We start from the raw sequence: 26,216 nt of genomic DNA, 5'->3' as shown, positions 1-26,216 counted from the left end.
TCACCATAGGTCCATTAATTATTAATTATTACAATGACAACATGCATATACAGTTCACATAAATCGTTGACTATCTCACAAGGTGAGGAATCTTATAATTAATTTGTTTTTCAAAACAGAAAAAAATTGAACATATAAGGCACTTTCATGTTTCATAAAAATTTACAACCATCCAGTATTTGTCTTTTGCCATATGATTTACTTATAACAGGAACCTAATGAACAAAATAAACAAATGAGCAAAATAGAACCAGAGGCATGGAAACAGGAACAGACTGACAGTGACCAGAAGGCAGTGGGTAGGGGGGAAGGGGAAATGAAGGGGAAGGGTCTGGTCAAGGAACATGTATAAATGACCCATGGACATGGACAACGGGGTGGGGATTGACTGTGGGAGAGGGGAGGTGTGTAGGACAATGTGGGAAAAGTTGGGACAACTATAACAGAACAACAATTAAAAGAAAAAGAGAAAAAGAAAAGACATTCTTTCTGAGACAGTGAAAAAATAAATTACATAACCATCCAAAAATGGTGGGATGTCTCTTTCAGGAAAGTGCCTCCTGGGAGCTTTCTTAATAATATTTTACATATGTATGACAAATGCCATCTTTACAAACTATGCTTATTTCCATCAATCTCATTTTGTCCTCACAGGAACCTGGAGAAGCAAGCACTCCCCTCTCTTTCATAGCAGAAGAATTCATGCTCCCAACAGCCAGAGGCTCACTGGTGCTGCAGCCCAGTCAGGACTGCATTTCAGGCTCTTGGTTTCTTGCCTGGGCCTTTCTTCACCCCACCAAGGCCGTGATTCTAACATCCCACAAATGTCCTGTGGAAATGTCTGTATGAAATGTAGGCTCTTTTCTATGTCTGTTTACTTCTGACTCTGGAAAGATTTAAGAGACATTAGTAACGTCTTTTTTTCTTTTCTTAAGTCCTTATGAAGAAATGACTATTTGCTGTGATTTTGTTCTGGGCCATAGAAAGATCCAAAGCTGTTTGCATCTGGCACATTTTCAAGAATCTCTTTGCTGCGTCCCATAGCCTGGTGGTCGTCCTACAGAACTCAGTATGGCACCTTGACAGGTTGGCCATGGCAGAAATGCAGGCATTGAAACAGAAAAGGCTTGTGGGGTGAGCAGGCAGCCTCTACTATGTGCAAACTCACTTTCAGGGGGAGAAGCCCCCAGGGAGACTGCTTTTCGAAAGTAGATAACTACTTGCCCATTTGTCATGGAGCTTTTAAATCGTGAATGGATCTAGTGAATTTTTAAAATATAATTCAAGCCCTGACCAGTGTGGCTCAGCTGGTTGGAGCATTGTCCACTACACCAAAGGGTGGGGGTTCAATTCCCAGTCAGGGCACATACCTAGGTAGTGGGTTTAATCCCCAGTTGGGCACATATGGGAGACAACCAATTGATGTTTCTCTCTCATATTGATGTTTCTCTCTCTCTCCCTCTCTCTCTCTAAAATCAATAAATATGTTTTTAAATATTTAAGATAATTGAACTTATAAAAAAAATTTCAACTTGATTTCTTCAAACCGTCACAGGTCACATGACTTGAACAGCCACATTGATAAAAAAAAAAAAAAAAAAAGCATTGGAATTCCAAAAGAAAGTTGATTTTGAGTGAGCCTCTGCAGCACACAGAGGCTGAGCTGTCCCACCTCCCCAAGAGCTCTCGGTACCTCAAAGACCCAGGGAGGAAACACCAATGAAATGAGACTTCAGAAAATCTGTACTTACAAGGGAGGGAGTTGCAGTAGAGACTGCTGCTCATATTTTTCCTCTGAAATAAGTCAAGGAAGTGAAACTTTAGAAGGCAATTAATGGGCGAGGTCTACATATATACTGAGAACAATACTTATCCCAACTTTACAAAGCACCTGCAGCCCTTATAGTCCTCCCAAGTTTAAGTCAATCAAAGTGGAAAAGAAAATGCAATGGCCTTGCCTTGGCATTTGTACTTGGATGAGCCTAAGGTTGAATCAACTTTTATATATCAAGTGTGCTCCTGATAATTTAAGCAGATATTTGTTCTCTTCCATCCCTTTTCCTCTTCTTTCTTTGCTTTGCTTTGCTTTGAAAGGCATTGGGAGATTTTGTTTGAGAACTCCTGTGGACGATCCCAGAACTTTGGAGCTGAAAGGGGACCTAGCAACAACACCATACCTTTTACAAATAAATGAAGGGGAAAAAAACAAAAGCCAGGACTAGGAACCGCTGTGTGCAGTGTTTAAGAGCTGGTCAGGCAGAGCTGAATCTCCCAGATGCTGGGTTCCCCTTCGCTCCCCCCTCTCTTCTGCTCTGCTCTCAGGCAGAACATGGTCTTCAAATCTCTCTCTATAAGAGTGAGCCCCAGGGAGAGCATCCTGACACTTAGCCAACTACAGATTCAGGTGCCCAGGTGATAAGGAAGTTCCCTTTCATGTGTCTTTTCCATGAGGTGCAATGGCACTTGTATGACTTTCCTGTGGCTGTCATAGTTAGTTACCATGAACCATGTAGCTTAAAACAACAGAAATTTATTCTTTCATAGTTGGAAGGACCAGAAGTGCAAAATTAAGGTGTTGGCAAGGTCGTACTCCCTCCAAAAACTGGAGGAAAATCTTTCCTTGCCTCTTCCAACTTTTGGTGATTCTAGGTGTTCCCTGGCTGCGGATGCATAAATACAGTCTCCGCCTCCATGGTCACATGGCCTTCTCCTCCAGGTCTGTGTCTTCTCCTCCCCTTTCTCTGATAAGAACAATTGTCACTGGATTTAAGGCTAACTTTGCTAATCCAAGATGATTTTCTCCTCTCAAGAGCTTTCACTTAATTACATCAGCAAAGACTCATTTTCCAAATAAGGACACATTCATGGGTTCCAGAGGCTAGGACGTGGAAATACCTTTTTTGGTGGCACTATTCAACCTGTTACAGGACTCATGCAAATAAACTCTCAAAAATAGCCCTAAATCCTCAGGGTAGACACAGTCAATTGTGTATTTGCATTTCCCAGGTGACCCAGTTTGTTTTTATAACAGCAAAATAAACTTTTATTGATTATGTTGTTACAGTTCCATTTTTTCCCGCTTTGCTCCCCTTTTCTCAGTAACCCCCTTCTCTCCAGAAATCCCACCCCCCGTAGTTCATGTCTATGGGTTGTGCATATAAGTTCTTTGACTTCACCCTTTTCTATATTATTCTTAACTTCCCCCTGTCTATTTTTGTACCAACCAATTATGCTTCTTAGTCCCTGCACCATTTCCCCTTTTCTCCTCCTCCCCCCTCCCAGCTGATCCCCATACCTATGATTCTGTTCCTATTCTGGTTTGCTTAGTTGGATTTTGTTTTTATTTTTTAGATTCAGTTGTTGATTGTTGTGAGTTTGTTGTCATTTTAGTGTTCATAGTTTTGATCTTCTTTTTCTTAAGTAAGTCCCTTTGACATTTCATATAATAATGGCTTGGTGATGATGAACTCCTTTAGCTTTACCTTGTCTGGGAAGCACTTCACCTGCCCTTCCATTCTGAATGATAGCTTTGCTGAATAGAGTAGTTCTGGTTGCAGGTTGCCTTTTATCACATTGAATACTGCTTGCTAGTCCCTTCCTGCCTATAAAGTGTCCTTTGAGAAATCAGCTGATCTCTTCATCTCTCCCTTGCTGCCCCCAGGACTCTGTCTTTATCTTTCACCTTTGGCAGCTCAATCATGGTGTGTCCTGGTGTGGTCCCCTCTGGGTCTAGCTTGTCCAGGACCCTCCGTGCTTTCCAGACCTGTATGTCCATTTCCTTTGCAAAATTTGGGAAGTTTTCCTCATTTTTTTCAATTCTTGCTTTCTTATTTTGCACTGGTTAACTGTTTTTTTCTTCCTTATGTTCCAAATCATTGATTTGAACCCTAGTTTCCTTTCCTTCGCCATTGGTTTTGTGTGGATTTTCCTTCGTTTCACTTATAACCTTCACTTCTTCTCTTATGCGTTTGCCGTACTCAAGCATATCTGTGATGCCTGTGAACATCTTTATCACCAGTGTTTTGAATTCTGCCTCTGTTAGGTTCTCGATCTCCTCATCTGTTAGGTTGGCTATCTCCTTGTCGCTTAGTTCTCCCGTTGGAACCTTGATCTGTTCCCTCTTTTGGGCCATACTTCTCTGTCTCCTCATTCTGACAGGCTCCTGTGTTTGTTTGCCTCTGCATCCCAGGTAGAGCTGTCACTCCTGTTACATTGTAAGGGGCAGAGCCTTAGGGATTCACCAGTACAGGGTGACCTGTCCCACCACACTGCAGCACTGCATGTGGGGGAGTGGTCCAAGAGGGAACAATGCCTCCTCCCCAGCACTTGCCACCCCCCACCCACAGGCACCTCTCCCACCTCTGCACCGAACTGGCACACCTCCAGACACTGCTCTGGCTGCTGTTCCCAGAGTGGGTGGGTCCGCAGATGCCCCAGGACCGTGTGGGCCCCCCAAACAAGCGGACTCTGCTGAGACCAGCAGTTTCTGCCTCCACCCCAACCCCTACCAGTCTGCACAGTCAGAAGCAACGAGGCCTGACCTCCCCCAGTGCTGGGACCGCGAGCCGTGAGGTCCAGTGAGGAGCCGGGACCGCTCCCCAGGTGTCCCTCCCAACCTTCCAAAACATGTGACTCTGCTTTCTGCTGGCCTGCCACTGCTGCTGCTACCACCACACCATGCCCTCCCTGCCCCGGTTCCACGCCTCCTACCTGTCTGGATGAGTATTTCTTCTTTATATTTTTGTTTTCTGGACTTCCATGCAGTTTGATTTTCTGGAACATATGGTTGTTTCTAGTTTTGAGGTAGTTGTATTTCTTCTTAGTTGTGGAGGGAGACGCAGTGTATCTGTCTATGCCTCCATCTTGGCTGGAAGTCCAGGGACTCAGTTTTGAAGAGCTATTTTCCAAATGAATTTTATGGTGGAATGGTTTTGGTAATTTGGTATAACAAAGTTAAGCAGTAAACACATTTTGTTGTTGTTTTGTTTCTTTTTTTGTTTATCTAGGTGTGAAATTCCTCAGGACCTTTAAAGAAGCTGATGGGTTTTCAGAAATGAGATGAAGTGCATAACATGTCCCAGGCAGGTATGTTTTTGAACTATTCATTTTGCCTGGGGTTCCTAGAAAGTATGGCTTAAGACAAAGCTTAAGTACAAGTTTGCCAGTGGGGACTATTAATGAGGGAGCCAGAGTAAAGGGCAAGGCTCATCACAGACAGATGTTGGGCTAGTGCCAAGTGTGTCCTGGATCTCTTTGTTTGTAGTTTGATCCCATGGGACAGCTCAAAGAGCTGGATAAAATATGTTGGGGACTCTCTACTCAGGGAAGGAAGGGAGCAGTAGTTATCTACTGACTCCCTCCACAATGAGCCCACAAAAAGTTTACCTTCCTGACCCATGCAGGCTCTGCATGTCCATGTGCCTAAAAGCCCTTGACTCATTTCCTGCCTTTGTGTATGTGCAGCATCAGCACTACTACAGAAGACAGCTGAGGCAGAGAGAATGCGAAGGTGTGCTCAAGGGGTGTCTCATATGCTCAGAGACCATCCCATGGAAACAAACATTCCACGGAAGGCTCTTTGAGAAGGATCCTTGAGAAACCACACTTAAAAATTAAAAATGAATAAAATAATGTATTATTTTATTAATAAACTTGCTTTAATCTTACTTATGCTTTCTGGCATCAACATCCCTCAACTGTCAATAGCCTAATCTGATGAAATACATTACTATGCCTTTTATATTTTAAGTCAGGAGATAATTCATTCTTGAAATAACTATATATACACACTGGAAAGCACATTCCTGGAGTTGATTTAATTTTAACTTTATTTGTATTCATATCTGCTGATTGCATGCTATGAAATCTTCTAGTTTTCATAGTATGCAATCAGCATGCAGTCCTGCTCATTAGGCTGATGTGGTAAATATAATCTTACCAATAGAAAGGTAAAAAGAATACACAGAATTTCCTCATCTAGCTCAATGGGAGGAAAAGAAATAAAAGAGAAAAAAAGAAAAGAAAAACTGTTTGGCCCAAATTTTGGGATGGTTACATTAAACAAAAGGATCAGAAAATGGAATTGTATTCCTTTGAAATGACTGTAATTGGGTGAATGGAGGCTGAGAGGAAACTATAATGGAGAACAAAGCCTATGAGAGTATTAATGATCTCTGGTGATGAAGGGTGCCTGGTTGCACTTGCAAGGAGAGATTCAGATGTTGCAAAGGAGCCAGAGTTCAAGAGACCTACTGACTACATTCCCAGAGAGACCTTGTGGGATACTACTGTCCCTCCTGCCTGGGATGCTCACATTGTGGCTAAGTGACAAAGAAATAAAGCCGTACATTTTTGAAACCACTGAAACTTTGTGTCTCTTTGTTATAGAAGCTTAGCCTTAGCATAACCAACAATATAGGAATGATATAATATCACATTTGGATTGCAATTGAAGACATTAGATTACATGCTGCTGCAAAAGAGCTTCAATAGTATATTTAACATCTGGTTTCTTAAAAATACACAGAAGGAAATATGTCAGTTTTAGGATGCTGCATAGCACTGTTGTATAATTTTTATCATTTTCTGCAGGCTTGAAATATGCAACAAAAAGACAAAAAGAGAAAAGTAGTAAAGGAAATAAATTTGCTATAAATATATATATATATATATTTATTTATATTGATTTTAGGGTAATCTCAACTCTGCTGCTCAGTAATATCCCCAGGAATTGTTTTATCTTAGACTTTGTTTCACCTTACTGAATTTTGTCTTCTCTTTTAAAGCACCTCTCTTAGTCCCAAAATAACTACTAGAATCTTCAAGAATTCAGGCAGCCTCATTCATTACAAATGGACAAGACCATATTTGCCCCCAAGTAAGGTAAACAATTGCTTCATCAAACACTTATTAAGATTTTATTCTTTGCCAAGTATTAGTAACACAGAAATGACTCAGACATGATTTCTTATATGGAAAAGCTCAAAGTTGTCATCCAAACATCTAAAAATATTTGTATTTTTTTTCTGCATAAACGTTTTTTTTTTAATGCTCACACTCTGTCATTTATGATGCATGTTGGGCAACTGATGTAGAGCTGGAACCCTTGCTTCCCTACTGAGACTCCTATGTCCATGAACGTGAGAGGTTATCTCTTTTCTTAATCATTCTCTCTGCTTTTAAACCTTTTTTGTTCCTTCTTCACAAGGCTAAGTTTTAATGCTTCTTCAAAGCCCTCCAAGCCATCTTTTTAGAAAATATCAAAAAATGAGATCCATAGGCAGTAAACTAATTGGAATGACTTTTCTCCATCTACAGTGTCACTGCTTAAGGGTTAGACTTGCTCGATCTCACCTCCATGCAAATTCATTGTTCCCTCCTTTGTGTTCCTATAGTAGAATATATCATCATTAGAACACTTTGATATATGCATACACAACTACCTATAACACAGCCTGATTTCTCTTACACTGAACTTGTTTCATGAAGATAAGGATTCTCAATTATTACCTTTGAGGTTCAGTCTTCTGGATCATAATAGAACAATATATAGGAGAGAATGAATACTGGTTGCCTATCCAATATCAAGTATTTCCTTATTCCTCAATGACAGACCTATGCTGGGTATCTCATTATTCTTAGTTTAAAAATTATGTATCTTATCCTCCCTTTCACATAAAAGTGGTCAATGTGCAAGTGTATGTTTTGGGATTGAATTTCCAAGAAAAAATTTAAAGGGGGTTCACTCAACTGAGAGATAAGCATTCTTCTTTTCTTCTTCCCTTCCTTTGTGCTTCTGCTCAGAATTTGATGTGATGGTTGATGTGCCAGCAGCTGTCTGGTGGTCAACCTTAAAGATATAAGCCGTGTGGTAAGGAGAGTAACCAGAAATGTGGAGAGTGCAGAAGGACAAGACAATCATGTAGCTACCATTGTATTGCTGGGATATCCAGGCCTGGGCTTTTTTAATGTGAGGGAAAAACATACCTCTATCATATTTAAGCCACTGTCATTTTTGGTTTATGTTATTGGTGGCTAAACTTCATCTTAACTAACACAATGCTTGATAAACATTTACAATTAAAGAAGTATAATTTTCAGAATAACTTATTCAGCACAGGCTGTCTAAACCAGAGGTAACAAATCATCAGCCTGCAGCCTGAATCCAAAACAAGTCAGGTTTATATTTTTTTAATGCATTAATTGCCAACACCAGAAAACTAGGCAATTTCATACAAATGTGGATTTCTTTTTTAAAATCAGGAGGATTTAGCTACATTGGGCCGACACTGCTGCCTGGCATCACTGATGACTAGTGGCTGCCTCCTTGGTGTGGGGCCAAGGGTCTTCATTTCAGCTACAGCTCCACTGACCCAACTTCTCCTGTCTACCGGAGCTGCACAATTGAGTGTGTAGCCCAGATATGAGCTAATGCCAAGACCCCAGCTAGATTTTTAGTCTTAGTTTTTCAGGTTGTTTAATCTACTTCAATCAAAGGCATCCTGTATCATTAGGTATCTACTTTACTTTGCATAAACATGGCCTGATGAACCCTGGCAGTGGGCAAGCACTTCTGCTAGGCAGGGGAAGGGCCGGGTTTATATTTGATAAAATGCTTTTAGTGTTCACATTGGTTGTAAACCAGACTCTCCCAGGGACTTTTTTTTTTTTTAAAGAATTGGAGTTTCGGAGCTCAACCAGAGAATTTCTGAACAAATATTCCCTGGGGTAGGCCTAAGAATCTAAGAGGTCAACTAACCTGTGGGCCAGGCTGTGGCCACAATGGGGCCACATGATGCCCAGCTACCTCCTCAGTATATCACAGACACTGGTACCAATATCTCATAACTGAGTGACATGCCATCAAGGACTGATTTTTAATGATCTATCTATCATCTATCTATCCATTCATTCATCTATCAAGTTCTTTTTTATAGGATGAAGAGAAGTGGAAAGGGAAGGGGAAGAGCAGGGGATGGTGAAAATAGAAGGAGAAAGAAAGAGGAAAAGAAGCAGTTACCAGCAGGTAATCAACTGGGTGGCAAGGAGATACTGAACCAGGTAACAGAAGAGCTGTCAGAGGCCCCTTTGATGGTTAGGCTGGAAAGAGGAAAAGGCACAAGGAACTTGAGCAGCCACACCCCACAGCTGAGCCCTCTGACATGAGCAGAGGCACTTCCGGGGATCCTTCTCACAGAGTTCATTGAATGACTAATGTGTGTCAAGCGCTAGCTAGGTGCTGGGATACATTAGTGAACAAATACGAGCTGCTCTGTCCATGTCTAATGTAGAACCCCAGGGACAGGCTGACAATAATCTCACAACAGGTAAACTTGTGATGTCAGGTGGGGTTAAACTGATTCTCTACGAATCTGAGGTCATATCCATGTTAACTAGACATAATCTAAAGAAAATGATCCCACCATTGCATTGCAGTCTGACATTCCTGACAACACAGCGTAAGGTGGAGGGTCCTCTGTTCCTCACTGTCAGTATTTAGGCAAAACCAGGCATGTTGTAGACAGATGCAAGTTTGAGATACAAGCACTGGGCTAGACAATTTTGTCAAGACTGCCAGTCTTCAAACTCCATCACCTCTTAATTTCTGCCTCCCCTTTCTCAACATCCCTTTCCTTCACAGAACTCTCTAGAATCAATGATGTAAGAGTGGTAAATAAAAGATTTTCCACGTAGCCTTGAAATGGAAAATAAACTCTACGATAAATGATCATCTCTGCCCATGCATTTCTAATAATTTTTTAGGTCTTTGAATAAAAACTATGTTTTAAGAAATGTATTTTTAAGACAGAGAGGTGCATGAAAAAGAGGTATGGAGTCTATGAATACTCAATACAATACCTATTTAAGTGCGCAAAAATTTAAAACAATGTAACAGTCACATCTGAGCCATCCAGCATGTTGCTGCAGTGAACACAAGAGAAGCAGAAAATCAGAGAGGGCAGAAACTCCATTTAAGGCCAAAAGTGTCAAAGAGAACATATTGAACATAGTTGAGGATGAAAAATAAATATCTTCTGCGCATCTTTGTACAAGTTACTATTTCAGCAACAGTGGGAAACTTTTCAACCACTTATGTGGGGATCTTTGGTCAGTAATGAACTTTAATTCACAAGGGAAATCTTTTTCCCAACCTGATGTTTTATGGCCTAAGTCATAATAACTTTTTTTCTCAGCAATGTCAGTTTCAAAAGTATATGGAATCCTATCTGTGTTTCTTTGAAATATAGGATGCACACAAGAACCAGAATTTTATACTTCTCCTTAACAATCTGGCATAAAAATGAAATAAATAAAAAGTTTGACCTTGTAAAGGGCAATCTCTTCTGAGTTATGGGTGAGAAAAAAAGAGTGAAATACAGCAAAGAAAGACATTTCTCTGCACACTCTCATTTTTCAAACTGCTGAAATTCCCAAGCAGTTTGATGATTTATCTATACAAGCTTTCACCCCAACAAAAACCTTTCTTCTAGCTTGAAACCAAGACCTGAGGAATTTCAGGCTTAAAGGAGTATTCTGTCTTTTTGTCTTTTTTTAGGGGTGTGTGTGTACTTGGGAGGGTTCAAGAATGTCTAAGTGACATTATTTTGGGGCGCAATCATGCTATTCTAGTAAGACTTGTACCCAGGCTGAGTGCCTCACCTGAACAAAGATAATCCATTTGCCTTGGGCTCTATCCAAACTCTCCATCAGATACAATGGCCTACTTGAGTCCTTGCCTCTTCATGGTCATATTGAATTTCTCCACACAAGAGCCAGGTAGTGCAAATCAGAGAAGAAAGGATCCCTTATGTGAACTGGGGATTTTTCCTTATTTTAAACTTAATGGGAAGCCAAAGCCCTAGGACACATAGTTCAGTGTAGCTAGAGAGAGGTTTTTTTCTTGCTCCTGCAGGGAGCAAGACAATGCTTCTCATTTAAATAAATCACTTATTTCTCTTCTCAAAGAGGAAACTGATATAAAATTTTTATGGATTTCAGACAAAAGCTAGACCTGGGAAGAAAGCAACATGTTTTGGGAAGCTCGCATGAACTCTTCAGAGTTGGGGCCACAAGTACTCTTTAGGAAATAATTGTTCTCTGGATAGTAGCCAAAGGCAGAGCTTTTGGAGTGCCCAGTAGCTCCCAAGTTTGGGAGCTCAGGAGAGGATGATCTGAGAGAACTGGACTACTGTGCATCTGGAGAAACTAAGTCACAAAGGGGTCAGAGCATGTGATGTGACAATCGGGGAAATAGATTGCTTTTCTAGGATAGAACTTGAACTTTAGAAGTTTGATTTCTACAAGCAAGATCTCTGCTCAATCTCATGAACTCAGACAAGACTGGTGTGTTTATCAGCATACACACACTTACATGCTTTGTTGGTATATATTTTTTTACTTGCCCATGCACTGCAATTGAGATTTCAATTTAGAAAATTCAAAATAAGTGTCTAAGAGTTCCATGCCATAATCTTTCAGGAGATTTCTTTCATCATGGAAGTGGGTTTCCATGATGAAAAGTGCCATCTCTAAGCATCTCTGGGAACTTTTGCAGTGTGTGAAAATGCAGAATGGAGAATGACGGAAAGAAAGACACGTGTGCCTGCTTTTGCAGGAGCAAAGACTGGCTTTAGTGAGCTCTGGCTCTTTGTTCCAATCACTCTCTACCTATCACACTCCTTCTCTTTTCTTTTACTGTACTTGCACCCAATATTCATTTTATTTAAAATAAAAATAGGAGACATGGTCACTTAACATCAGTCGTGCTAAGGAATTAAAATCCCCTGGGAACAGCTATCCCCTGCTCCCTTGTCCCTGAGGCAGGGTCCTACACTGGTTGTCTGAGTTTTCCCATTGAGATTAAGCTCCAGGGCCCCCCAGTGGAAGGTGATTTAATAACACTCTCTGGGCTTCCCCTCCCTGTGTCAATTCCTACCAGCATATCCTGCTCTCACCTCCCAAACAAACTGCTCTAACTTGAATCTTTATCTCAGTGTCACTACTGGAGGGACCCAGATAACACACGTGTACTCTGGGCACTGAAATGTTGGCACAAACCATCACGTAACTGCCACCCTACCCCGAGTCCCGTGTCCGACACCTGACACAGTTTTCCACTGTCGTCACAAAGACCTGGGTTACAGGGCTTTGCTAAATATTAGATGATATAGGTTTTGCAACGATAACTATCACCATTTTACTAGAGTTAACTTGAGGACACATATATAGACAGGAAAGTAATTCGATGGAACAGGGAAATCAAAATGAGTTTCTTTTCATTAAGGAATTGGGTGAGGCAGCCAGGAGATAAGAGAACCATCTTTGCACTTGGCATATGTGGATTTTTCATCCTCTTGCCTTTTTCCGGTCTGCCCTCCTCTTCAGAGTGTCCCTCGTGTTCTTGCCCTGCTCTGGGGTTTTCAGGATCCACAACAATCCTCCTCACTCTCTGTGGCTGTTCTTGGTATTCCCAGCTGCAATTGTCCACAGCCCACTTGATAAGCAAGGTATTGCCTAAGGCATTTAATACTATTCATCAATGCCATGTCTTTCAGGGATTATTTTCAATCCTCACAATACCTTATGAGGTTATGACTTGCACACTTAGCCCCTGTCCAGTCCTCCCAAAGCCATCTCTGTGAAGGCAAGGTTTTTGCTGAGGATAATCAAGGGTCATTGAAGCATGGCTCAAAAAACAAGCAGGTGTCATGATGAAGGGTCCAAGAAGAAATCCACCCCTCAGAGGCAGAAACCCGTTTATCAATCACTAATATCATTCAGACCATCCTTGAAACAAGTGCAACAAAGAAGGCAATGTGCGCAATGACCAGAAACAAAAGCAACTGTGTGTTTTTTAGAAAAAAAATCTGGTTAATTCAGGGATAATAAATCAATCAGTGGTCACTGACAATGATAATGATAATTACCTTTTTTTTTTTTTAAATAGTCACTTTCTACCAGGAATCATACTAGATATTCTGGTGCTGTCTCTAACCCATGCCTTCCCCAAAACCAACCCTGAAAAAAGAGTCCATCCTTCCTTCCTTTCTTCATTCCTTCCTTTCTTCGTTCCTTCCCTCCTTCCTTCCTTCCCTCCTTCCTTCTTTCCTTCCTTCCTCCCTCCCTCAGTCTCTCTCTCCCTTCCTCCCTCCCTTTCTTACCTCTTCCACAGCTAAAACTACCAAGACTGGGAAGTTAAGTTATTTGATCAAGGTCACAGCTATACTGTAAAAGAGCTGTGATTTGAACCCAGTTGTCTGATTCCACAACCCATACTCTCCCTTATATTTCTTGGAAGATATAAAGCTTTGTATCTTTAAAACATATGTACATATGTTTGGAAAATGCTTTTAAGGAGATGGATATCTAAGCTTAGGCTTTCTAAAATAAAGTTAAAGAAATTCTTTAATGGCTAAGTAGGAAAACACAAATTACTAGCATTTCTGTATCTTAACTTTTAGATAATGAATTACAATAGGTATTGAGAACTTACTAAAACAACTGAACTTCAAAAACATTTTTTTCTCTTCTTTTACAGACCACTTATAAATTCACCACTCACCAAATATTTATTGAACAGGTACTGGGTGTGAGGTTCTCATAACTGATTGTCATTTTGCATCTCTGCATTGAACTAGAATGAAAGACTCTTGAGTTGAAACTCTCACAAGGTTATTTGAAAAAGAGGTAGCCATTTCTGAAAGAATTATAGTTTTAAAAGTGTACTATAGCCACATGGGAAGTACGTGGCTGTGAATTTCTATCCCTTACCATCCGTGAAGAACAGACAGAAGGTTTGACTCAGAGGCCTGACTCAGTGTTGCACAAATAGGGTTAATTTCAACATTTCCTTGACTACTATTCATTTTGCTTTGTTGAGCCACCAACTACAGGGTAGCCAGGAAGCTAGATAATGTAGTGGTATCTAGTCACTATTTAGTCATTTATATTTTAAAATTTAGCCCAGCTCAGATTAAATTCGGAGACTCACAGCTTCCTTCCAGTTAGCATAGATGAGACTTGAAAGCAGCTCTTAGGACCTGCTTATGGCAGAGAAAATTAAGGTCTGCCTCTTTCTCCCTTTCTTTCTCTCCTCTCTTCCCACCTCTCCCTCTCCCTCTCATTCCCTTTCTTCCTCTTTTCCTTCATCTCCCCCTCTCTCAACTTGCACTCCCTCAGCCATGACCCCAGACAGCATCTGTTTCTATTCTTTGCCTTTTAGGGACCTCTCCTTCCTCCCTACCCTTTGATTTGTTTGCTCCAAGCAGTACCTGGATCTCCTTTCTGAGACTCTGAGCCTCAAGGCTGAATGGTGGTAAGGGTTGCAGGGGAAGAAAACAAATAAAACAAAGCAAACTACCCAGAAGGAAAATTCACTGGAAGGTATTTCAAAACCCTGATGCCCATCATACTTATTTTTTCCATGTCTCTCCCCCTTATGCTTGAATTTAAGGATCAGATTTGTATTTTTCATCATCTTCCCTAGCACAATGCCTTGCTTAAAGCAGGCACTCAATGAACATTTGTTGAATGAATGAAATTCAGTGTGAAATATCAGTGTAAGTGTAGTATGAGATGAACCAGCCAGATGTCACGAAGAAAGTGAGTCCTGGCCCAAGGCCCTGATGAAAGTGTATGATAAGTATGATAAGTAAGGAGGAAAAACATAGATGAACAAGGAAGAACTTCCTGGCTTCATTAAAAAGTTCTGAGCACCAGTGATGCACCAGGTGTTACTGATCGTGTTAGTTAGGCACAGTGAAGAATAAGACACATTCTCTACCCTGAGTTGCTCGTAAACTAGCAGGGGAAGCAATGCAGTGAATCCCAGTGGTTTCTTTTCTCTCCTCTAAACTTGTCCAAATCCTGTAATAGAGAAAAGATGTTATAATGTTATAATAAAGATAATGAAATCGAGACACACAGGTACCAGACTTTGTAATCAAGAGCAGAAGTTCCATCAGGAATCTGGAAATGCAGGGAAGTCTTCTCCCCAGTCACAGTGAAGGCAAGGAAGGTACTGATGGTGTTGTCTTCAGCAGCCACATGTTAGAAACCAACATGACATGTAGTCTTCTTCACTTGGGAAGTTCTACGTAATAGCTGGGCTTGCTTCAAACTGCAGTGTTTCTATAAAATTGTGGAATGTTCTGTGCACATTGAAAAACATTGAAAAACGCAGTATAAAATTTTTTTACTATTGTGTAATGTCTGGTGATAATTCTCATTAGAATAATTTGATCTTTCAAGGAATTAAAGTTGAAATTAATGAAATTAAATAGTTTTGCTTTGACTTACTGCTCACTCTCTCTTCCAATGGATGTTATGCTGGAGCAGGAATAAGTGGCATTAACAAGAAATAGCTGTTATTTGACAAAATTCTATATCACATGGGAATTGCTATGAAGGTTTTCCCTCTGACTAAGACTTGGACTATAAATGGTCTCTTTTAAAACACAGCAACAAGACAGAAAAAAAAAAGGTAGATGTCAGCATTAAAAAAAAAAAAAAAGGATCTTTAGGCCAGTGCTGCTCAGTATAGTAGCGACTGGCCAAATGTGGATGTTGAGCACTTGAAGTGTGGCCAGCCCACACTGAGCTGTGCTATGAGTGCAAATCACCCACTGCGTTTCAAAGACTTAATTCCACAAAGAAGGCAAAATATCTCATCAGTAATGTTTCATATTGATTACATGTTGAAGTAATAATATTTTGAATACATTGGGATAAATAAATATATTACTAAATTAATTTTACCTGTTTATCTTTCCTTTTTAAATGTGGCTACTAGGGGACTTAAAGCTACATGTGTCATTTGCATGAATATCTATTTTTCAGTGCTACTTTAGACTGTGATGTTTGAGACATTTTCTTCTTCTTCTTCTTCTTGTTCTTCTTCTTCTTCTTCTTCTTTGTCTTCATCTTCTCAAGAACTGGGAAAGCTCTCTATTAAAAGCAACTGACCTGCTTTGAAAGAACACCACAACCATGTGGGAATATAAAAAAAAATTAATTCAGTTTTCTTATGTTTTGTTTTTATAAGAGAAATATCTGAAATGTCATGCTCAACTACCTGATTTTAGAATTAAAAACAGGGAATGTGAATATCTTTTTTAAAAAATGACTAAAGACTCAAAATTCACTTCAATTCATATAATGGCTGAGGAAGGGAAGGCAGAGGAGGAGAGAAACAGACCTGGGGGAGAGGCAGCATGCTAAGAGGGCAGAAGAGACTTGTCTTTTTATACTCATATTCCTAAAAATCCTGAAGGAGAAATGGTATGCATGTGAGGCAAACAAATATCTTCTTGTACCCTACTACAATTATTTATTCCAATTAGGTTATTCAGATGAATTACTACAAATTATATACAAGGACCGCACAGTCAAAATCTACTATAGATATCCCCTCTGTTGTACAGGTACTCTTCTGGGAATAATAAAAGATTCCCTCCTTTGAGCACAGAGTGGATTTTTCCAGTCAGGAACAAAGGTGATATTGGGAAAGAAAGAGGAATAGTTGCAATTGGCTTGGCTTTACCCCAGCACAAGAGATTTGACTTCATAGTTTTCGGGCTGTGGGGCCTTCCACAGAAAGCCGGCAGCCGTCCGTATCAAGAGATGATGGTGTAGCTTCTTAAGAGTCTATCTGCACCGCCGAGAATGGCTGTGCAGTCCGACTCGGGAGTGACACGGTATCTGTCTCCTCCCGTGTTAAATCGACATCTTGCGATGACGCTGGAGTGTCCTCTCCAGTGGAGCTGAAGCTACAGAGCCTGGGCAGGGTGATATGGAGGGTCTGCTGTTGCCCATGCAGCAGACCCCCCCCTCTCTTCGCAGCTGAAGGGTCCAAGGGAAAGACGGAGTCGATACAGCTTGGGTTCAGGTGCGCCGCAGGAGTTGCCGGTGTTGACTACAACGTCAAACCGCTTTAGGGACTCCGGCTCCGGATTTTCTGTCGGGGTTTACTCCCTTAGCCTTTCCCCTGAAGAGGTATGCCACAAGGCAGCGGAGATTTTTTGGAGTCAGAGTTTTCCTTCTCTGATGTGCCCTGACTGGAAGATCGAACCAGCGACACTTAGCTCGCAGGCCGACGCTCAATCCACTGAGCCAAACCAGCCAGGGGTAGACACAGAAAGCATTAACTATAGAAATGAAACACCAACCCGACCCTCCTTGTTTTACCTGTCCAGGGAAAAAGGCAAGAGTTCTTGTTAGGTTTCAATCTTTTCTGTCATGGAACCTCTGGGACCCCCAGCCTTGGAAGAGACCTCCTGGGTCCAGTGCTCCCAAACCCCAGCTCAGAGCAAAGGACAGAAGGAAGTGGTCTTAGGGTCCCTCATACAGAGTGTTTTCCCCTTCTGCAGGCTCAGCAGTTGGGTCACGGCGATGCTGAGAGGCAGATAGTCACTGCTGGCTCTCCCTTAGTGTTTACACTGCCTGACATTGCCAACCCTTTGCCTCAGTGTCCAAAAACAATTAATGAAAGCAATTATCAGAGGCCTTGGGCAATGGTTTCTACTCCCACCACCAACCCAGAGGCCAGGAAATGAATTGTAAAGCATTTGCTTAATTTCAACACTCTTACTGCTGCCATATATGACCATATATATATAAACAATGTTTTAAGTTTAGGTATTCTGCAAAACAACAAAAAACAACAAAATTATTGACTTTTGAGATAAAATTGACCCAGGTGGTTTTATTCTAGTTCAAACTCCGCTTTTCCCAGGTGAGAAAACTGCCATACCAAGGGACTGAGTGATTTTTTCCAAGCCACATCACCACTTGGGATGAAATTTCTTTTAGTGAGGCTCCTTTAGTCTCTCATTTCTCCCCAGTTGCCTCATGGGCACTCCAAGGTAGTTTGGGCAGGATGGAAAATTCTGGAAACCTAGGCTCCATCTATGAACATCCTTAGATTCCTGTCCTACAAGTCCCCACAAAGTTCATTCTACGTTGAAGTTAAACTCATTGTGGGTCTTTCCAGGCCAGACTAACTTACCAGGATTGTCCTCTTTTCAATCCTTTTCTAAGCATATTAACTGCTGTCCACAGCATGCTAAATGTTTGTTGTACTGCATGTTACTTGTAAATTATGCTCTTACATATAAGTTGGACGCTTAAGCAGAGTTGGCTGTGGTGGTTCCCAAAACTGTTTTGTCAGCTGTCTTCATTAAGATATCTATCTAATTTGATTAGACATAACATAAATCAGTAAAAAAATGAATTTAGAAAGAGGGTAGAAACTCTCTTTAAGGTCAAAAGTGTCAAAGAGAACATATTAAACATATTTTAGGATGAAAAACAAATATCCAGTCTTCTGCGCATCTTTGCACAAGTTACTATTTCAGCAACAGTGGGAAACTTTAAAAAATTAAGTTAAATATTTTGAACAGTTATAAGAGAACTGAAAATTTAAGAGGAAAAAGCCCCTTAAATTCTAGAGGCATTCTGTGTTCTGATTGTTTCATTGATTTTGACTTAAGATCTTGTTCACTTGAAGAAAAAATTAAAATTGGAAATGATAGAATGTATATTACTGTTGTGGCTCATGTATGTATGAAAGACAATGCAGAGCTCCAATCAGCTGTTCCCAACTCAAATGTTAGTCCTTTATCAAATGTTGGCAAACAAATGTAAACATAGATGGTCTGGGTTGAAATAAATTATGCAAAGCATGCACCACTTTTTTGGTGAGTCTTCACAATAACTGATTTTTCTGCTTGACCTGCCATGTATTTGTCATACCACAGAGATGAGAGGAAGAATTATACTGTAAAAATTAGGACAGGAGAAGGGCATATATGTATTTCATAGAATAAAAGTTTAATACCTTTTGCAACTACTGCATGACTAAGACAACCATTTTTATTGTCAGAAACCTTAAGAAAGTATTTTTTCATACTTGCTTCATCTTAGGCCTTTTAAGAACTGATAGCAGAACATGAGTTTCGTTCTACCTATTACGGGCTCATTTTCTTGTTTCTTTTCTCAAGATCGGCCTATGTGCTTGTAACATAAAATCTCTGCTTACTGCCAGAAGGCAGCAGCAGTTCACTTTCAGACAAACACTCACGCTAGAAGAATTTCCTTTCTTATTTATTTTCTGTTAATCTCATGCTGGAATCCTTGACCAAAAAAAGTAGTAACTAATAATTAGCTGATCAAATGATCTTGAAGACAGAATTCTGAGTCAGGATCCAACATATTGTTACTTAGCCTAACTGAATCTGTGGGCCAGAGCTCCCTCATCTCTCCCTATAGGGACCCTTTACATCATAGGAATGTAATCATCCTAAATCAGACAAAACTAGCTCCTTGAAGCCCTTCTGTGAGATGTGGAGGAGGGGATATCCAACATCCCTCCAAAAGTATTTTCAGTCTTTACAGAAGTCTGTCTAACTCAGCAGAACATAATGTTACAGAAACAGGGGAGTCCAAAAATCCCTGGAGTTTGAGGCTGGGGGATGGGAAGAAGGAAGCAGCTTTCAGAATGCCTCCACACACCTGAGGCTGGTGGCTGGTGTCTTTCATTATGCAAAATTGCTTGGATGCTTCCAAGGCCTCAGGTGGATGGGAGGAATCTTGAACCAGGGGACAGTATGGAAAGCTCACAGAGCCTACGTGGGGTTCTGTGAATGGTCAGAACTGTTGGCAACACCCACTGCGTCAGAGGACGCAGTCAGGGATATATAGGCAGCTGGGAACACTTTAGGGGCGACAGCGTGCTCTGGGGCTGTCTCCCTCGCTGGCGGGTGTTCGCAGGAGTGCTCTGGAGAAGGAGAGTAGATCCACGCGGTTTACAGAAGAAAGAAGACAATTTGCAAGGAGGTTGAGAATCCTGGGGGGTTTGTATTGAGAGCTGAAAGGCACCACAGCACAGAAAGGACCTCCCCAATCAGATTGAATGATTGGCAGCTGCTGGTAAAGCTGAACTGTGTTTGGGAAGTAGGGAAATGGTGTTTCTGACCTTCCTAAAACTGGCTAGGTTTGGTAGCGGGGAGGCAAGGATATGTGTAACTGTTAAATAAACAATTATTTTTTCACTCAACCGAAGTATTAAGAGTTGTAATTCTGGCAGCGGGCAATCGGACCCCTAACTAAAGAGCCCGTGGGTTTGTTTTCAATTGGAGCAGCCCAGGGGTTCTGTAACAATAATAGTTCTCTGTCTTGAATTCTTAAAGCTGCATTCACCACAACAAAAAATCACCCACCTACCCTCACTCTTAACCAAACACCAACACTCAACCCAGGGCTCTCTGGTTCTCTTCCCTACCTCTTTTAGTAGCTCTATTAAGAATCCTTTGTTTTCAGATCACCAGTTATACAAATAGTCACAGGATGTAAAGTACAGCATAGGGAATATAGCCAATAACATTGCGTGGAATAACTATGCATGGTGCCATATGGGCACTAGACTTATCGAGGCAATCAGTTAGTAAGGTATATAAATGTCTAATCACTGTGTTGTACACCTGAAGCTAATATAATATTGTATGCCTACTGTAATTGAAAAACAAAACAATAATCTCTTTATCTCTCATCTACTAATGACTTTCTACCCTTTTCATGATAAATCAAGCAAGTCAAGATAGATACCTTTCAAAATCCCCCACTAATTTACACGTTTTCCTGATTTTCATAACAAGGCTCAGAAGTTGACATTATTCACCTTAGGTGCAGAAAACTGGAAGATAATTTTAATCTTTTAATTGAAGTCAATTTTTGTTTCATTTAAATGAAGAGCACAGAATCTGGCATTTGTTAAACTCCTCTCACTTAGCTCTTGATGACAGTCAAAATGAAAATTTTCTGTGTGTGATTTTGAGCAAGTCACACCATCTTCCTGGATGTAAGTTTTCTCAGCTTTAAACAGAGAAAATACCCCTCCACCCAGAATGTGAAGATTAAATTTGCAGAGGGCTTTACATTGTAGAGCCATTTCCTCATATAGTGAATCCATGGAATGGCAAATACAGGCCCACCCCAAGAGAAATTATGACTCACTGGAGGTCACGTTCTGAAATAACCTCTAAGATGGGTTCATCGGGTGGCATAAAATTACCCAAGTTGGAGATGATAATTCAGCCTTAACTATTTCCAAATATTAAAGGATAAAATTTTTAAGTTAAAATCATGACTCTATAAAATTAAAATGAACACATGGCTAAAATTTTTATGGAACAATTAATGAGGGAGCCAGTAAGATGTTATAGACAGTTTAAAGAAAAATCTAAAGTGTGGACACATATGGCACTGGTAAGGTAATTACACGGGAGGCCGTTAGGCTGAGGTGGTTCCAATGCCTTGGCAGCCTGTGTAAGCAAACCAGAACGTAAGCCAGAGTCAATGCCTATAAATACCTCAAACTTAAGAAGTCAAAACTGAAGAACAACCAGTAACAAATAGTCAACTTCACTTTCTCAAATAAGGCAACCATTTATAATAGAGAGATCTGACTAAGATCATTGGGGGGCAGTAGGGAGGGGCCATAGGAGGAGTTCGCTAAGGCAATGGAAAGCAATCTAGGAAGGACTGGCTGAGAGCTGAATGTCTCCAAAGCCCATGGAAATAAAAAGAGGGCTGGCACTTTGGCTCATGAGCTTTTCTGGCTCCTGACCTGGCTCTCTCTCTCTCAGGCTCTGGCTCTGGCTCTGACTCGGGCACTCAGGTTCTTCTCCCTTGAGGATGCCTGGGTGGTTGTGCTGTAGCTGCCTGCATTTCCCATTGGACATTATTTTGTATGGGAAGGAACTCTGGCTATTGCCTAAGATTGGGCTGGCCCAGCAGAGGGTGGCAGGTTTATTCTTTGGATGTTCTAGAAAAAAGAGGTTCTGAGCCAGAAGCCTGCCATTCTTCCAGAATTGTGTAGCTTTTGTGTATTATGTTGTTTTAGTTTGTAAACTAACCCTGTAGAAACTAACAGGGGAAGAGCTAGAAGAGCCCAGGTATTAGTGTTTAGCCTTAACTGACAGGCTTAAGTAATTAAAACTGTGACTTAATAGGCTTAAATGACAGCTTTTGAATAAAGACTCCTTTCCTTTATCACCAAACCCTTGCCTCTGGAATTTTGCATAGAGGTTGGCAGTGGGCAGAGACCCCAACTTGCTGTTCAGTAACACTTAAGCTATAGCCAATCAACTAATTTTCCTTGCTTTGCAGTCTTCTCTGTAAGAGTCTGGCCCTCAGCTCCTGCCAGTGGCACACATCAAATCACTTTTAGTTAGAACTGATGTTTGCTCAAAGAAATTCGTGTAAATTTTAATGTGCCTAAGTTTATCTTTTAATAGTTCATAGGTGGTCAGGAATGGCCAAAATAAATATGCTTAATAACTGTAAAACTGGCTTCTTCCATGGTAGGAAAATGGAAAAGATAAGTCAATTGCACATCCCCTAAATACAATATGGCCAGTTCTCATTATTTGCTGCTTCAGTATTTGTGAAGTCACTTACAAACATTCTAAAAATACATGGGTTAGAAAAGTTTCATTTGGGCACATGTTATAATGCTGTTGGCCATGAACTAAATGTTAATGAAGAAACAAAGTATATAAAAGGTGTCTTTAAACAGAAACACACATAAAACAAGCTTATGTATTGATTGGTTGGTGAAAATGTTGTGACCAGATGCTTACAGGAGCCTAATCGTATGTTTTCCCCAAATGCAATACTTCAGTATTCACTAATTCAGTATTTGTGGCAACTTTTATAAAACATCACTACTGTGAATAGTGAAACTTGACCGTATTTGTCTTTAGACAAGAATTATTTGCATTAGCATCAATTATTTACAATTTACAGAATTGTAAAACAGCTCAAAGACAATAAAAGACATAGATAACCCAGAACAGTACTTTAGACAGGACACCAGTAATCTTTTTTGCCCATTTCAAAATCTTTCATGATTTTTTCCTAATATGGGAAAGATCAGTTGCCTCAGTTGTTTCAATCAAACAAAAATAAACAGTGGTTGTCGGACAAAGAAACAAATTCTTTTGAAATGTTCACTTGCCTCCTAAAACCTAACTTTCTTTTTTTTAAAATTGTTATTCAATTAGAGTTGTCCCATTTTTCCCCCATTGTTTTCCCCCACCCAGCTCACCTCTTCTCCCACAGTCATTCCCCACCCCGTTGTCCATGTCCATGTGTCATTTATACATGTTCTTTGACCAAACCCTTCCCCTTTCTCTCCCTCCCCCCTCCCCCATGATAACTGTTACTCTGTTCCTTGTTCAATTTTGTTCATTTGTTTGTGTTGTTCATTAGTCTCCTGTATCAGGTGATAGCATATGGTATTTTTCTTTCATTGTCTGGCTTATTTTGCTAAGCATAATTCTCTCTAGTTCCATCCATGTTGTTGCAAATGGCAGGAGTTCCTTCTTTCTCTCTGCTGCATAGTACTCCATTGTGTAAATGTACCACAATGTTCTAATCCACTCATCTGCAGATGGACACTTAGGTTGTTTCCAGCACTTGGCTATTGTAAACAGTGCTGCTATAAACATAGGGATGCATAAGTTCTTTTGAATTGGGGTTTCAGGATTCTTTGGGTATAATCCTAGCAGTGGAATTGCTGGTTCAAAAGGCAGTTCCATTTTTAGTTTTTTGAGGAAATTCCATACTGTTTTCCATAGTGGCTGCACCAGTCTGCATTCCCACCAACAGTGCAGTAGGGTTCCCATTTCTCCACATCCTCGCCAGCACTTGTTGTTTGTTGATTTGTTGATGATGGCCATTCTGACTGGTGTAAAATGGTATCTCATTGTGGTTTTTATTTGCACCTCTCTGATGGCTAGTGATAAAACCTAACTTTCTATTGTTTAAAAATAATGTGACTCCACCCATTGGGGCTCCATTTGCATATAATCAGTCATATGATGATTTCCTCAAGAAATTATGAAGTGAATGGCATAAATGCAAGTAAAGAGATATTAGGGGAGGGAAAGTAGGAGGTGCCCTTATTAATCATCTCACTTGACCATGGAACTTCTCGGGGAAGCTGATAAGATCAGAACCATTTTGCAGAACAGGAACCATAAGCTCTATTAAGTTCAGTCATGCTAAAGAGGATCTAAAACCAGAGCTGTTCAGTGTGTGGAAATCACTTGTCTTATTTCTTGCTTTGGGTTAGTGATGAGAACTGGTGGGTTAAAGATATTATAATCTCAAAATGATATTTCTTTCTTGATTTATTTGCCTAGAGTATTAATGGTTCCCTCCCACCCCCTTAGAAAGAGCAAAGGAAAAGAACATTGCTGGGGTTGGCCCTGAGAAGGAAAACAAGCTACAGAGCTGAAGAATCTAAGATGTGCTTAGAGAACAAATTTCTAATACTTCTGTGGTTAGATATTTTTGTTCTGTATTTTTTAAAATGTTTTTGAATTTTTTATCTCTAAATATTTCAGTAATCTCAAGAAGCCAAAGTGAAGAAACAGCTTACATAACTGTCAGTTCTTTTGGCTTTTGGATTAGTGACAGGTATTCAGTAGTTGAAGTAGTTACTCAGAAGTTACAACACCAATTTCTTAGTATTTCAAGCTCTCAATTTTTAGATAGCTGCCTGTGTACTCATTAAAACTGTTCCTTTTAAGTCTTTACAGCACTGTTTTGTTAGATAGATAATAGATAGAACAAGCATATAACTATAACTACCTAGATACATAAATACATAAGCACATGATAATACCAAATGAATCCTGAAGTTTGTCTAATCCTCACTTACATGACAGACAGAATACTGGAAGGGCCTGTTTTTGCTGCAAGTATTGTATAATCAATAGACTCACTATTTTATATATGTGATATACAAATAGGCCAGTGGTTGTAATTCATCCCAATAAGCACATGGCAAGAAAATGATCCAAGGTGATTGCATATTCAGGGTGATAGAAGAGCAATAATTCCACAAAAGAAAACATGGAAAGCTTCTATATTTGTATTTTTATATATGACTTATTCTGTATTTGGTGTCATAAAAAAAATGAAAGGCATCTGTGAATGCATGCAGGATATAACTTGGTATGGCGGCTTTTTATTTAGCAAAGTTGGAGCTAGCTTCCCAGAATTCTTTTCAGTATTTGATTCTAGGTAAGAGAAATTTGTGCATGATTTGGATGGTGGCAGCAAAGCAATAGTCATTACACCCACAACAAGGTCAATGTAGGTTGCCAAGTGCAGTTCCACATGTGGGTTCTGACCTGCCAGCTCTTGTGGTGGCAAGGAGCAGCAGCTGGGCCTCAGTTGTCTCACTTCCTGCTGATCTCCTTCCACCCTTCTGTGGCCTTGGCCAGGTGTATGTGTAGCTTGGTGGTGAAGGCTGTCAGCTTCTCCCTGCAAGTCACCCGCATGGTGGAGGGTGGAGGTGGGGAGAGACAGGCAGGTTGGAGTTTGTCTTCATGGATTCCAGTTTTTCCTTGTTCTTTTGCACTTGACATCCAGCTTTTCTTCCCACCTTCAAGTCCTGCTGACATAGGCCCTTTAAGTCTTCCCTGGACACAGAGCAACATCCTTTTAAAGACTTCACCAGCTCTCACCATTGTGGAGGGTCTAGTCCCTATAATAAATCCCACATTCCACATCACTCATAGTGGTTCTGCTGCCCCAACTACACCCTGAATGATACACTTGGTTAAACAGCAAGAGTGAACTTCGAGTCAGAAGATTGGATTCTTGCTCTGGCTTTACCACTGCCTAACTGTATGTCCTTGACACATGACTCAACTTCTCTGTATCTCTGTTTTGTTGGAGTAAATGAATATTAGCAGTAGCTCTAGCTCAAAATTTGAGGTAGTTAGTAAAACACTACCATAGCATTTATAAAAAACCAGGAGATTGTTTTAGTCAAATAAGTCTATGCATCTAAGATTTTTAAAAATCAACTTTCTTTACTGATATTGGAGTATACTTTTGTTATATGTTTTAAAATATTAATATGGGGCAAGTGCAAATTATAGTGTGTCATATGATGATCTACAAAAACTCCTAGTGTATATTGCCAGTAAAATGGCCAAGAACAACTCTTGTTATCAGAGTTGGGTAGTCCTGAATATCTGTAAATGACTGAATTATTGCGATCTTGGAACTGAGATGCAGAACACATATATTGATTCAGTGGGGGTGGCAGGAGAATGTCCACGTGTCATCTGATAGCCATCCTTTCTTTGCCCTGCACATTTCTGATAGTTTCCCAGGACATCTGTCTCATCAAAGCCATC

Source organism: Furipterus horrens, unplaced genomic scaffold (assembly GCF_987537825.1).
Source record: "Furipterus horrens unplaced genomic scaffold, mFurHor1.1.pri manual_scaffold_4, whole genome shotgun sequence".
In the NCBI taxonomy this organism is placed as follows: domain Eukaryota; kingdom Metazoa; phylum Chordata; class Mammalia; order Chiroptera; family Furipteridae; genus Furipterus; species Furipterus horrens.
Note: the sequence above shows the minus strand (reverse complement) of the source record.